This window comes from Hylobates moloch, unplaced genomic scaffold (genome assembly GCF_009828535.3).
Source record: "Hylobates moloch isolate HMO894 unplaced genomic scaffold, HMol_V3 SCAFFOLD_5, whole genome shotgun sequence".
In the NCBI taxonomy this organism is placed as follows: domain Eukaryota; kingdom Metazoa; phylum Chordata; class Mammalia; order Primates; family Hylobatidae; genus Hylobates; species Hylobates moloch.
The window spans coordinates 69,146,144-69,160,055 of NW_026652280.1; the positions used below are offsets into that span (position 1 = coordinate 69,146,144).

The 13,912-nt window shown below is 41.1% G+C and overlaps 1 long non-coding RNA gene across 1 annotated transcript in view; it reads left to right on the forward strand.

Moving 5' to 3' along the window:
* The window catches only part of LOC131383605 (uncharacterized), a 45,313-nt gene that overhangs the window by 19,120 nt on the left and 12,281 nt on the right, over nucleotides 1–13,912 (forward strand). The window contains exons 3-4 of the long non-coding RNA XR_009213761.1: nucleotides 5,153–5,244; nucleotides 8,789–8,990. This is a non-coding gene — a long non-coding RNA (uncharacterized LOC131383605). The remainder of the gene's footprint in view (nucleotides 1–5,152; nucleotides 5,245–8,788; nucleotides 8,991–13,912) is intronic.

The following is a 13,912-nucleotide window of genomic DNA, read 5'->3' on the forward strand; positions in this document are numbered from 1 at the left end:
GGTTGATTCTGCTGAGGAGCTGGGCGGGGCACTTGTGTTCCTGCAAATGCCAACCATGGGGACAGCCGAGAGGGACTTTGGAAATGCGGACTCAAAGCAGCACTTGCTGTTGGCAGCAGCTGTCCCCGGAACTGGGGGAAGGCTTTCCAGAGGCCCTGGTTCTGAAAAGCTTATGGCTCCCCTCTCCTATTGCCCCAGGTCAAAATAAAAACAAGACCAAGCCAGGAGGAAATAAAGTAGAATTCTAATGTGTCCCAGGACATGATTTTTCAGTGTTCTTCGGTAATAAACACCAGATTTTCAAATAAAATGTTTTGCTTTCTTTTTTTTTTTTTTTGGTGTCCTCCTGCTCTCAGAGTCCTAAAGGTGGTCCTCCCTGACTGTTGCCACCCAAGCTCTAGTGCAGGTGACCTCTGTGAGGGTCAGACATCCTCTGTGTGCACTGAGGGGTCAGTTCTCCCGCCTCCTTGAAACACGTGGCTGCGCATCTTCCCTCACCTCCTCCTCGTTTTTTATTTTCCCTCCTTGGCTCTGGTGAAGTAGAGTGACAGGAAAATACATTCTGTTCCCCACTCCTGGGCCCTGCCTGCACTCATGACTTCTTTTCAGCTGTGCGCAGTCTGCTCCCTACACACCAGGAGTAAACTCCCAGTCTGTGACTTCAGCCTCCTTCTCTCCCATGCAGTCACCTGGGAAAGAGTTTGAGCCTGGAACCTCAGTACACACTAAGATATGCATGCAGGTGGATGAGTCCAGTCTGACACTCTGCTCTTTTTGTCAGAAGAACAGGAGCCCAGAGAGGGCAGGGAGTGCAGTCAGGAGTCAGAGAACCGGGGCCTCTCCTGCTGCCTTTGAAGCCAGCTTGTGCCTATCAACCCCTTCCTCCATCTCCACTCTGAGGGGGATGGGAGAGCAGTCATTCTCACATCCCTGTGAAATTCACAGCAACGGGTTTCCTCATTCCCATTGAGACAAGTCATGGAGAAGACACTTGTCCCCTATGATTGAAATTTCAGGTAATAATGGTCAAATGCACTTAGCACATCTTAGTTCCTGTGGGCTTCACAAAAAAATATGAGCAAACAAAAAGGAGAACTATGACCAGAACCATAGCAGGAAACCTGCTGGTGGCCAAAGACAAAATCTTAGAAGCTTGCAGAGAAAAAAAAAAAAGAGGGCTTTCAAAGGAGCAACAGTATCACTGGGACCTCCATAAAGAGAGAAAAGCAGCAGAGAAAATGCCAGTAGGGAGAACGAATGATCAAGTAGAGTACAGCCTCACTCAAGAGTGGAAAAGGAAATTGTCATTCTGCAGAAGAAATCACTAGGCAACACCACTTAAAGGTCAAGAGTAACCAAGAGGTCAGGCACAGTGGCTCATGCCTGTAATCTCAGCAATTTAGGAGGCTGAGGTGGGCGGATCACGAGGTCAGGAGTTCGGGACCAGCCTGGCCAACATGGCAAAACGCCCTCTCTACTAAAAATACAAAAATTCGCTGGGCGTGGTGGTGGACGCCTGTTATCATCCCAGCTGCTTGGGAGGCTGAGGCAGGAGAATTGCTTGAACCTGGGAGGTGGATGTTGCAGTGAGCCAAGATCATGCCATTGCACTCCAGCCTGGGGGACAGTGAGAAAAAAAAAAAAGAGTAACCCAGACCTAGAACTGGTATCTCTCTTTTGTAAATCGAGCATTGAAACAAAATGTGACTCCTCCACAGGAGGCAGGGAAACAGAGAAGTGTATGGCAACAGTATCTGCCTACTGAGAAAGAAATGTTATGTCCAGAAGCAGAAAATAATTTAAATGGTAACAGAGAATTCTGTCCTAGTTCATTGGGAGATAATTTATTTCTAAGGGTTAAATTGCTAAGAGAGAAGTTATCTCTTATCTAAAAGATAACAATCCTTCAAGATCAAAAAAGACAGGAAGAGACTGAAATGTTGAAGGCTGGAGAGGACTTAGGAGAAAAAACAGCTAAAGGCAGAGTAGGTTCTGAGACAGAGGACACCCATGGGGACGGCTGAATTCCCATGAGGTCTGTAGTTGAGGCAACGTGTCACAGCAAATTGTGTCATAGCAAAGATCCTGCTCTCAATAATTCTGCTATGGTTAGGTAGGATGTTACAAGCACACTCTTTGGCTGGCTTTTGCACCTTTTCTGTAACTCTAAACTACATTCACAGCAAGTTTGTTTTAAAGGTGTGTGTAAGGATGGCTGGGGTTCAGGGCCTCACATGAGGCATTTCCTCACTGACTCTGTCCTGCTTACAACCCCCTTCTGGATGTTCCCAATACACACATAGTCTCAAGCAACACCCAAGCACACACACTTTAACACAACAAGACAAAGCATCACCCACAGAGCAGCATGGCAGAAACAAAGCCATGTGCGAGGTCCCAGGTAACCAGGTGGATACAAGGCCCATGCCTGTGCCCTCTCCTTCTGCCTGCAGACCTCAGACCCTGCTCCAGCATGAAAGCCCCTCAGGAGCAGAGCAGGCAACCTACACATGCAGTCCTGCTGTCAGGGTCCCTGTTCTTACTCCATGAAGGGCCACTCCAGACTCCTACCCCACCATGACCCCGGTGGGGACTCTAAGCCAGAGCCCCCGCCCACCAATCCATCTCCTTTACTTACTATCTGGCCAAGGGACACACACGCTGATTTCCTTCTCTCCCCCTGGAGGTGCACTTAAGCAGCAATGCCTGGGTGATTCTCAAAAAATTCCTCCAGATCTTTGTCTTCTTTCAAAGATTGTCCTTGTAAGAAGACTGAGGTCTCAATTTCATAGTCTCTCCATCTGTTTTTTTTGTCATGAGTCGCGTAAGCTGCATACACCACTTCAACCGGCTTGGTGCTGGAACTTGGGCTGAAAGGAGGGGGGAGGATAGAAGTTCTAAGCCACAGCAAATATCAAAATAGAAGTGAGTTGTCCCTTAAAGAATTCCAGGTGTAAGATTCTGCCACCTTCTCTTGTGCACATGATTCCAGCCCACCCTCAGAATTTCAGGTTTGTCTTGCAGGTGTCAGCATTTCCGCCATTTCTGAGTTATTCAACGAAGGGACTACTGAAAATACCATGACTTCTTCGGCTCACATAGTCTCACCCTTCCTCCTAGCACCTTGTAAACCAAAAATAAAATTCTGAGTTCTTCTGCCAAATCCTCTGAATGGATTCTTCCTCTTGGCCAGGGCATTCCAACATTAACCTGAGAAACTGGCTCAGGTCATGACAGGAAGGGGGCGTTAGACAAGCCTCATTATGCCCTCCTCCCTTTTTGATTTCAAGACAAGCTGACCAGCATTAATATCAACACAGATCTTAACTCTGATAAGAAGCATTTACAGTCTATTCTCTCTGAAGCCTGCTACCTGGAGGCTTCATCTGCATGATAAAACTTTGGTTTCTGAAATCTCTTATGGCAGCTCAGACATTCCTTTCTATTGATAATAACTCTTTCAACCAGTTGCCAGTCAGAACAATTTTAAATCTACCTATAACCTGGAAGCACCCCTGCTAATGTATATAAATATATATATTTATAAACATATAATGTATATAAATATATATATTTATAAACATATAATGTATATATAAATTTATATATATTTATTAATATATAATGTATATATAAATTTATTTATATATTTATTTAATAAATTTAATAAATATATATAAAATTTATTAAATATTTATAAATATATATTTATTAAATTTATTAAATATTTATAAATATATATAATGTATAAAAATATCCAGCTCTGATCTGCACTTGAAAACATTATTAATAATACTATCTATAAAACAAGGATTTGACTGAGATGGTTCTTTTTAGGTATCTCCCAGCTCGGCCACTCTGATGTTAGAGCTCTGATTCCCTGGAGTGGCTGAGCCTTACCAGGTTTTGAAAGTCAGCGTTCTGTACTAGTGGGTTATGCTGGAAGGCACAGGGCTCTCGGAGTTCAAGACCCAATTTTTGTTTTTTTTTTTTACTTACTCAGGAATAATAATTAGATTGACAATTTACTTCTCATAACAATGAAAATGAGAAAAAATAAATTTATATTACCAAGGTGCTGAAAAAGAATAATTGTCAACTGGGAATTCTATACCTTATTATTTATTTATTTATTTATTTATTATTATTATTATACTTTAAGTTTTAGGGTATATGTGCATAATGTGCAGGTTTGTTACATATGTATCCATGTGCCATGTTGGTGTGCTGCACCCATTAACTCGTCATTTAGCATTAGGTGTATCTCCTAATGCTATCCCTCCCCCCTCCCCCAACCCCACAACAGTCCCTGGAGTGTGATGTTCCCCTTCCTGTGTCCATGTGTTCTCATTGTTCAATTCCCACCTATGAGTGAGAACATGCGGTGTTTGTTTTTTGTCTTTGCGATAGTTTACTGAGAATGATGATTTCCAGTTTCAAGACCCAATTTTTAATCCTGGCACGACCTTCTTGTTTGGGGCCATTGAGCAAGGAGAGACATCACCTCCTCAGAGTCACAGTGCAGCTTGAATTGTACACAGCATGCGAGTGTTTCTCATCCCTTAACCCTCCCACAGGGCCTGGAGCATTCTAACACAGTTCCCCTGCCCTTGCCCATTTCCTACATAAGTGGGGACCAATCTTGAAGCTGGCATTTGACAGAAGCAGAAGAACACTCAGTAAAGCTAAATAAATGATGAAGAACAAAAACATCTTAAAATATTCTAAGTTTGGTTTATAGTGACCACAAAGGAATACATGAAAAATACCGTTTTAGACTCAATAAGGATATTGGAGTTTTGTCCATGATAATTTTTAATCTTTGCTCAATTTCTTTTTAATATTCTTTTCCCATAATATTTGACTTTGGTGCCATGAATGGATCAGACAGTGTTATTTCATCTGAATTTTAGCTGCAGCACTAAACAATTTCTACACCCGAAGTATGCTGGGTAATACTAGGGCTTAGCAGTGTTGCTTCTCCTTTTCTTTTTCTGGGCATGTGGGAAACTGCAATTTACAGGGTCCTTGCACTGGGTTTTACTTTCTTCCTCAGCCTAGAAGTGACACAGGTCTCTTGTGCTGCCGTTTAATTGGTCAAATCTGGACACCTTGGCTCCACCTAAGTCTGCACTCTCTTTCCTTTCTTCAGTCAAAGACGTTCTTGATGGAGTCTCTGTCAGCCTGGATCCCAGAGTGCCCATGTGGAGCAGAAAACTCCTTGCCCCAAGTTGGATATGTAGCGTGAGTGAGAAATAAATCTAAGTGTTATGTTTTGGGAATTTCAAAGTGCATTTATTATTGCAGCATAATCTAGTCTCTGCTGAATAATATAGAAGGTCTAATGGCAACAGGTTAAAAAAAGTAAGAAAGGCTGTCATCAAATCACTTTGTAGCAATTGCACCTACCTGGCTCTGCTAGTAAATGAGGAAAGAATAAGAAAGTAGTGATAGTCCTAACATAGCTAAAACATAACAACTTACAATAATCACTTCTCCAAAATCCTTCTCACTCAAGGGATTCCACAGATGTTTGTTGATGAGTTAGCCAACTTGAAGTTGAATTGATTACTATAGTTTATTTGTTCCTTCAATAAATATGTTCCAGGTTTTTCATCATGTGGTAGGAAACAGGCAACTAACAAGATGTGCATGTAATATTTACAGTATGATAGACGGTGATAACTGCTATGTTCAAAAGAAAAATGCAGGAAAGAGGGTAGGGAGTAAAGGGTGGTATACAATTTTAAATAGGGTGGCAGGAAATTGCTTACTGAGAAGGTGAGAGAATAAGCTATGCTAATATCAGAAAGAAAAAGTGACATAGGCAGAAGGGACAGGAAGTGCAAATGGGCTGAGCTAGAACTTTGTCTGGTCCCTTCAAGGTTAGCAGAGAGGCCAGGGAGCTGAGAGAAGCAAGCAAGAGCGGAAGTGGGAGGAGAGGAGGGCAGTTGTCTATGGGTGAGGATGTAGGCAGAGCAAACTTGCAAGACCTTATAGCTCTGTAGGTAAGGCAGATTCTACCAAGTCCGAGTGCAGAAGCAAGTCGGAGCAGAGCGACAGCAGAGGAGCGCCATGCTCTGACTGGATGAGGAAGAATCTGGGTTGAAGTGCAAGGGGAGGAGCTTTGAGACCAGTTCGGAAGCCATTTTAACAGCCCAGGTGGGAAATGATAGCCTCTGGCCAGGGTGGCAGTGGGGCAAGGGTGAGGAATGGTGAGATGCAAGAATGCAGGTAGAGCTGCAGGTATTGTGATGGATCAGATGTGCAGTGTGAGCGTCCACGACTATGCTGAGAGTTTTGGCCTGAGTAACCATTTTTTGATCATCTTATGATCATCACGCCCGCTTGTCAGTAGAGGCACCATTAATCTTATACATGGAGAAATGCAAACCTGGAGAGATGGAATCATGTTTCTGAGATCACAAACGTGGCAGGTCCGGGGATCTGGACATACCCCTGTGATCCACATTCTTCTGACCCCAGATCTCCTGCATCCCATTTCTCCCCATAACTGCATCCTCTTGGAGGCCATTGGAAGCAGAATGAGAAGCAAGACATTATGACCAAGAAAAGTCCTTGCCAGATATCTCTCTTCATTCTCTCTGAAAGCCCACATGCCACCCAATCGGCTTCTGAATTACACAGGATCTAAAGGAGTGTTTCCTTTAGTTAGTTGCAAAATAAGAAGGGGTCACTTCTAAGCTTTTTCTATGCACATCCTCTTACCGTGAATCACTATTTCATGTTCAGTGTGTGGGCGCAAAATATTGGAAGCCTTCTGGGGGTTGCTGCTGGGGAAGAATGTTTCATTATGTAACCACAGACATGGGCTACTCCAGAGTTCTTGACAAATGTCCATGTGTTTTCTGACCACCCTGCAAGGAGGGGAACTGGTTTGAACTTGGCCTATGCACTTCACTTCAGCTCTGAGACACATGGACATTCCCGGGTCTGCCACAGGCTCTGTGGAGGGCGGCTGAGTACAAGACACAGCCATCTGCTCTCCTGTCATGCCTTGGAAGGAATGCCCATTCAATCCTTCCTTGCATCCCTTTAGGATGTTTTCTTGGAACTTAGAAAAACACCATTTTCTTTCACACAGGATAGAAGAATTTTTTCCCAAAGGTTGAGCTCAACAGCATGAACTTGAAGCTTTTTTTTTCTCAAAGTGTGATTGATGGCCATCTGTCTGTCACCAGAGGTATTTTTCTTAAATGAAGATTCCTGAACCCCACCCCAATTACATGAAATTAAAATAGTTGGGGTGAGGCCAGGAATACCTGCATTGTGAGCAAGCTCCCCAGATTATTTTTATATCCACAATGTCTAAGCTTCAGAACTGGATGAAGAACCAGAAACGCAAAGCTCTAGTCCTGTGGGAGCCCCTGCATTCACTACTTGAGACCATTTTGAGGCCAATAGACCCCAGCTGGATCCCATCTTCTCTACCGCCAGTCCTGCCCTCCCCAGCAGGCATACCAGAGCTGCAGGGACCAGGCTGCCCCTAGCCCTCTGATAAATGCTGTCACAGCCCGGCTGCAGGTGCCAGGACTCAGAGGTTGTCCTGGGCTTCCCCAGCCTGGATAAGAAGCAGCTGTGATGGATGGCCCCAGAGGGACAGGCTGACCCAGGCCCCCTTTCTGGTCCTGATGAGAACTGTGCAGCAAGCCCATAGCCAGGACTGTTGGTACATCAACTGACAAAGAAGGACTTGGCCTCTGGTGAGCATAAAATCCTCTCCTGACTATGGTTGAGGGGCTAGAATTGACCTTTCCAGAATGTCCACCCTTCCCCTTAGTCTAAACAAATCCTTTTGCTCTTTTCCACTCAGCTGAGGGCCAGGCCCCCTTCCTGACTGCCCCAGCTCACACGGGCCCCCTTCTCGAAATCCCATTGCACTCACCATTGCCATTGGCCTCACCTTACTCTGTCTTGCCTTTTTCATTGCTGATTCATGTGGGTTACTGTGGTGCAGTGGAAAGAGTGTAGACCTTGAGCCAGCAGATTCAGGTGTGAATCGCAGCTCTAGAGTGCAGCGTCTACCTCTCAGAGTCTCAGGGTCTTGTGTGTTCAGTGGTGACGAGACCACACAGCATCGTGCAGGGTGAAATAAGATGACCCATGGAAAGCTCTTGACACAAAATGAGACTCCTCCCCATCCTGCAGAGCACACAAGTTTAAGGTATATTAGATACAGCCCTGCTTTTCTGTTCCTAGAAAGTTTGGCAGCAGCTGACATTTCCTGAGTACTTACTGCCTGCTAGGCACTGTGCTAAACTCTTTCGTGTGTTATTTCAGTCAATGATCCCAACCACCCTGTCAGATAGGTCCTATTATTATTCCCATTCCACAGATCTGAAAAATAGAGGTTAGCTTTGTTAAGCCATCTGCCAAAGAGCAGATAGTGATAAGCCGCGGTCAGGAATCAAACCCAGGTGTGGCTGGTTCCGGGGCCCGTGGGATGCTAGTCTCTGACGACAACTCACATAAGTATTATGTGAGTTGTGAGTCGCATACAGACTTGTTGACTGTAAGTTTCTGGATATTTTCATGTCAATGAATACTGTAACGAACCAACCAAGTTTCTAATTTTTTAAGATCAATGGTTCCTTCATCCTTATAATCTCACGACTACACTACAAATTCCCACAATCCATCTCTAAGCACCTCTAAACCCAAATTATTTTCCTTCTAAAATAAACCGGTATAATAATAACCACAGTAATGATCATGGTAACAATAAAAATGTTGAACTTAGTTTTTCTCTCCTTTTGTTTCATGACAGTGGATAATGTGAGAGCGGAGAATGGAACAGAAGCTTGGAGAGGTGATGGCAGCGACTGAGCAGCGTGTGTTTGTTGTACCTACCCTCTGTTGGGGCTGTCTGGGGAGAGCCGTGATGGGGTGCAGGATGAGGAGTCTTATACCATGCTCATCGCTCTGGAGGGAACACGACTCCAGTCACAAGAACTGAGCTGAAGTCTCTGGTTCGTTATTTTTTGCTTTGTAGCTGAGAATGTTAGTAAGCTCTGCCGCTGTTCGACACACGATAATGCCACCTTCCTTGTGAGTCACTGAAGAACATGGAATGTGGTGTGTGAATTGCTTCGAAGACCCTGATTGGCCACCTGAACAACAGGTGTCAGTTCTGAATTTAGGAGGTGCTTAGTAAATATTTACTTTGGGATTTTAATCAGAAATAATTGTTTTAATCCTAAATTATTGAATTTGACCACACTTGGAGGAGGCAGATCTTGAGTTCACTGGGTTCATTACCTGTAGCATTACGTACCCACCTGGATCACATAATAAAGATGGATAAGCAACAGCTACAATGAGCATCCAAGAAACACATGCCTGCCTGACCGCACGCATCTCACAGTCAAAGTCAGTGACATTTCAATGCTTTTCCAACCACCAATTCGTATGATCCTCATGCTGGGTAAGCACCGACATTCTGTAGATAAGGAAATGAGGAGAAGTCGGCCCACTTTACATAAGCTTGAATCATATGTGTCAAAAAAAAAAAAAAAAAAAAGTAGGAGGATGTTAACATCTTTAACCGCTGTGTTCCAGAAGGTAGTTTCCTCCCCACCTCACTGTAGGAAACTGTGTAGTATCATTTTGCTGTTGATTTTGTCTAATCTCTTTCTTTGAAGAAATAAGTGTGATAACATAATTTCTAACTCTGTTAATCAGTAATTGTTAAGACAAGAGAAGACATTGTTTTACTGGTTGTAAATCTGTAAGAGTAAAGCACATAAAGTTGATTTGAACAATATCCAGTGATATGCTTTTTAAAATGTTTACTCAACTTTTCAGTAATCACATTGAGGTTTTCCTATTATCAGTATTTTAAAATGAAATTTTTAATAGTGCTGTATAAAAATTGATTTATGTCATACTAAAAATTACTTCCAGCTGATTAGTTTCTGCTGTGTCTTAGCCTAACTCAAGTGCACAAAATTTACATTTAGCTGTATTTGACTCTTGGACCTGTTATAAAATATTAGTGGTGAAAAACCCTTAGTTTTAGCATGGTGTCTCTTAGCACAAATTCAGTTACAAACAGTTAAAATTTCTAAATTCTCTGCTGTAGACTTTCACATATTGGATTGTCATAATAAGCTTCAAAAAGAGAAGAAAATAAACACTTTTATATACAGTTATATATATAAAAAACAATTTCAAAAATAGAAGAAAGTGAAAACATTTTATTTCATCAGCAAAATAAAAGTAAATACACATTTGTAACGTATATTTAAAGTCACAAAAATGTTTAATAGTGAACATCGTTAGGAGAATGTAATAAATGATAAATGTCCATTCTTTCTCATACATTTTTCTAGCTAAGTATGTGACTATAGCATGTACTGCCTAGTTAGGTAATAACGAATTTCTTGGATTTGACTTTCAAGAAAAACTGCATTACTGTAATTAAATTAATTAACTGTAATACTACCTCTAGCGATAATTCTTAAATTATTTTTCTTCAATGCTTTTCCAATTATTGTTTTATGATCTGTGAATGGATTCATAATTTTCATATTTTCAAATCAGAGCCCTTCTTAAGACATAGTAATTTAAAAATTACTTTGAAGCATTCAGAAAAATATTTGTGCTACTTTTTTGTGTGTGTGTGTGATGGAGTCTCGCTGTGTTGCCCAGGCTGGAGTGCAATGGCGTGATCTCAGCTCACTGCAAACCTCCACCTCCCAGGTTCAAGCAATCCTTCCACCTCAGCCTTCTGAATAGCTGGGACTACAGGCATGCACCACCACACCTGGCTAATTTTTGTATTTTTAGTAGAGACAGGGTTTCACTATATTGTCTAGGCTGGTCTCGAACTCCTGACCTCAAGTGATTCACCCGCTTCGGCCTCCCAGAGTGCTGGGATTACAGGCATAGAAAAAGTAGTTTTATTGAAGTGCAGTGATATCGGCAATTTGAAAAATCAAAGAGACGTCTCATAGTGAACCTTTTTTTATGCATTTCAAAACATTTTAACTTTCTTAAATGTGTGAGTTTAACTCCAAAATTGAAGACAAGTCATCATTCCTTGAAGAGTCAGCTTAAGTAAAAGACACATCCATGTGAGTTTTGCAATTCATTCTTCCAAGAATATTTAGCCAAATGTTAAAGAATTGTCCATTTAAGACCATAAACTAATAATCTTTTGAAAAATCTTCTTTCCAAGTAAACAAACTTTATTCAACATTAAGTAATAAATGCATTCTTATTCTCTTTTTAAAGAGAAGTGTTACATTTTTATGTCATGTATTGCCCTTAATAAAATATACACTTGTACAGATTGTACAATAACTTTAGTTAAGCGTGAAAGCATTTGTGAGGGATGGATGCTGCACAGTGTTGGTAATGACCAAACTAATGTGTGCATGTCAATCTGGCCTTGCCAATTTGTTTAATTTTATTTCTTATACTAGATCATCTGCCAGTTATATTCACCAGCCCACCCAGAAACAGTTCAATACATTTTCTATACAGATATTTTGATAATAAATGTATGTAATTATAGATTAAATATGTGAAACCAGGTATCTGAGAAGTGATTGAATAGCCTCATATTAATTCTACTTTCATATTATAATCAACAAACCAACAACAGAATGTAAGGGCTATGCTTAAGATACCAATTAGCTTATCATCTACCAGACTAATCATTTTTATATTTTAGAATGTTTAGTGTTTTTGAATCAATATGGAATAGCGTGAATAGTGGTGGTTTTCATTCTTTTTTTTTTTTTGAGATGGAGTTTTGTTCTTGTTGCTCAGGCTGGAATGCAATGGCACGATCTCGCTCTCTGCAACCTCTGCCTGCCACCACACCTGGGTACTTTTTTTGTATTTTTAGTAGAGACGGGGTTTCACCATGTTGGCCAGGCTGGTCTCAAACTCAGGTGTTCTGCCCGCCTTGGCCTCTCAAAGTGCTGGGATTACAGGCGTGAGCCACCAAGCCGAGCCGAGTTGTGATGAGTTCTGATAAACCTCCTTCTCCTAATATGAGAAGTGAGTGTGTAATGGCACCTACTTCATGAAGATGGTGAGAGGATTAAATGAAATATGTGTACAGTCTTATCCTAGTCAGCATGCAATAAACGATAGCTGTTTTCAGTTTATAGTTGTTTTGGTTTCCTAGGACTGCCATAACAATGTGCTGCACACCAGGTGCTTAAACAACAGATTTTTGTTTTCCTACCATTCTAGAAGCCAGAAGTTCAAGATCAAGGTTCCAGCAGGGTTGGTTTCTTCTGAGGCCTCTTTCCTTGGCTTTAGATAGCTGTCTTCTTGCTTACCCTCATGTGGTCTTTCTTTTTTGCATTTTCTGATACTTAATCCCTCCCCTTATAAGGACACCAGTGATATAAATTATGATCCACTCTAATGACCTCATTTTAACATAATTACCTCTTTCATTCTGAGCTACTGACTCAGAATGAAATGTATGAATTTTGAGGGGAGGGGAACCCATTTCAACCCGTAACAATGGTCAACAATAAAGTTTTTTAGAATGGCAAAACATGGCTATGGAAAACTACTCATCTCTTCAGCACTCATTTTACAAAAGATCAAGCTGATACCCAAGAGGTAAAGTGTTTAGCCCAACTACACGGATTAATTTGTTCTGAACAAAGAATTTAGGCCATAAAAGCCTGATCTCTTTTCAGAAAAATTTAAAGCATCAAATACTTAATATTTACTTAAATCAACATTTTTAGCTTGTATTTTTCTGAAAATCTGTTGAGAATATTTATTTCTCCTCAACCTTAAAAGTCCTTTAATTTTTGATTAAAAGTTAATTTGATGAAAATTTCTGCTTACCTTGATTTTACCCAATTTTTATGTCCTAATGACCCATTATCTTCTAGGCCATTTGGCCCTGATGATTTTTGCAAGTTCTCTGGTACAAAAAGTCACACAATATAGCTAAAATAGTATTGACCCAACACTTGTTAGCTCTTCTGCAAATAAGCTGTGTTATTTAGGCAAGTATGTTCACCTTTGTTGGCCTCAGTCTGTTTATCTGTAAAATGAGAGAATAAAGTTCTGTGATTTTGTGAAAAACTGTTGAATTCGAATGATCGTGTGAATCAAGCTATGTTTTCCATAAGGACCACAACACCATCCAATTCCAACATGCATTTGTCATCTGCATTTCTATACAGTGGATCAGAGCTGGAAATACTACTTACATTGTCCTTAGATGAAAATCAAGGCTGGATTCAGACTGTTAAAATGCATTTTACCATGACCACAGAAAATGCTGGAATTCCTATTTTCTGGATTTAATCAGTATTAGCTTCATTCACTCTGGTTTAAATTATTCTCTATTTTTCCTCCAAGAATTTTTGGTGTGTCTTAAGAGTTGGGAATATTGATTATTTTCACCTTAAAAACCCCTGTCTTTTAGCTGGAAGCAAGGTTTGTGAGCCACGTTCACAATCTTCCTAGAAATAAACTCTCATGGAAACCATATCATCTTAAGTAGACTCTCAAGAATATTTTAACATTTTGTCGAGAAAAAAGGGGCAAGTAAACCTACAATAGATGCCTAAGGGGCAAGCCAGTGGGGCCAGAAATAAAGAACAGAATGCAAAATTAAAACCCCAAATCAGTTCTAAAGATTGTGACTTTCACAGCAGAAGATTCACTGAGGACATTTGAGAGTCTAGTCATCTGTGTTGATCATTCTGTGTTTAAGCATGTATCTCATTTACTCTCCCAACTGCCTAACAAATTACTTATAAAATTTTACAAAGAAAAGCAAACCCCTAATAGCACTGGAAACTAGGCTATTCATTAGCATGCGAAGATGTCACCTGTCCCATCTGTGAGCATCTGGATCGATCTTGCCTCAATCAAGATGGGAAAAAAACAAAGCCAACTGAAC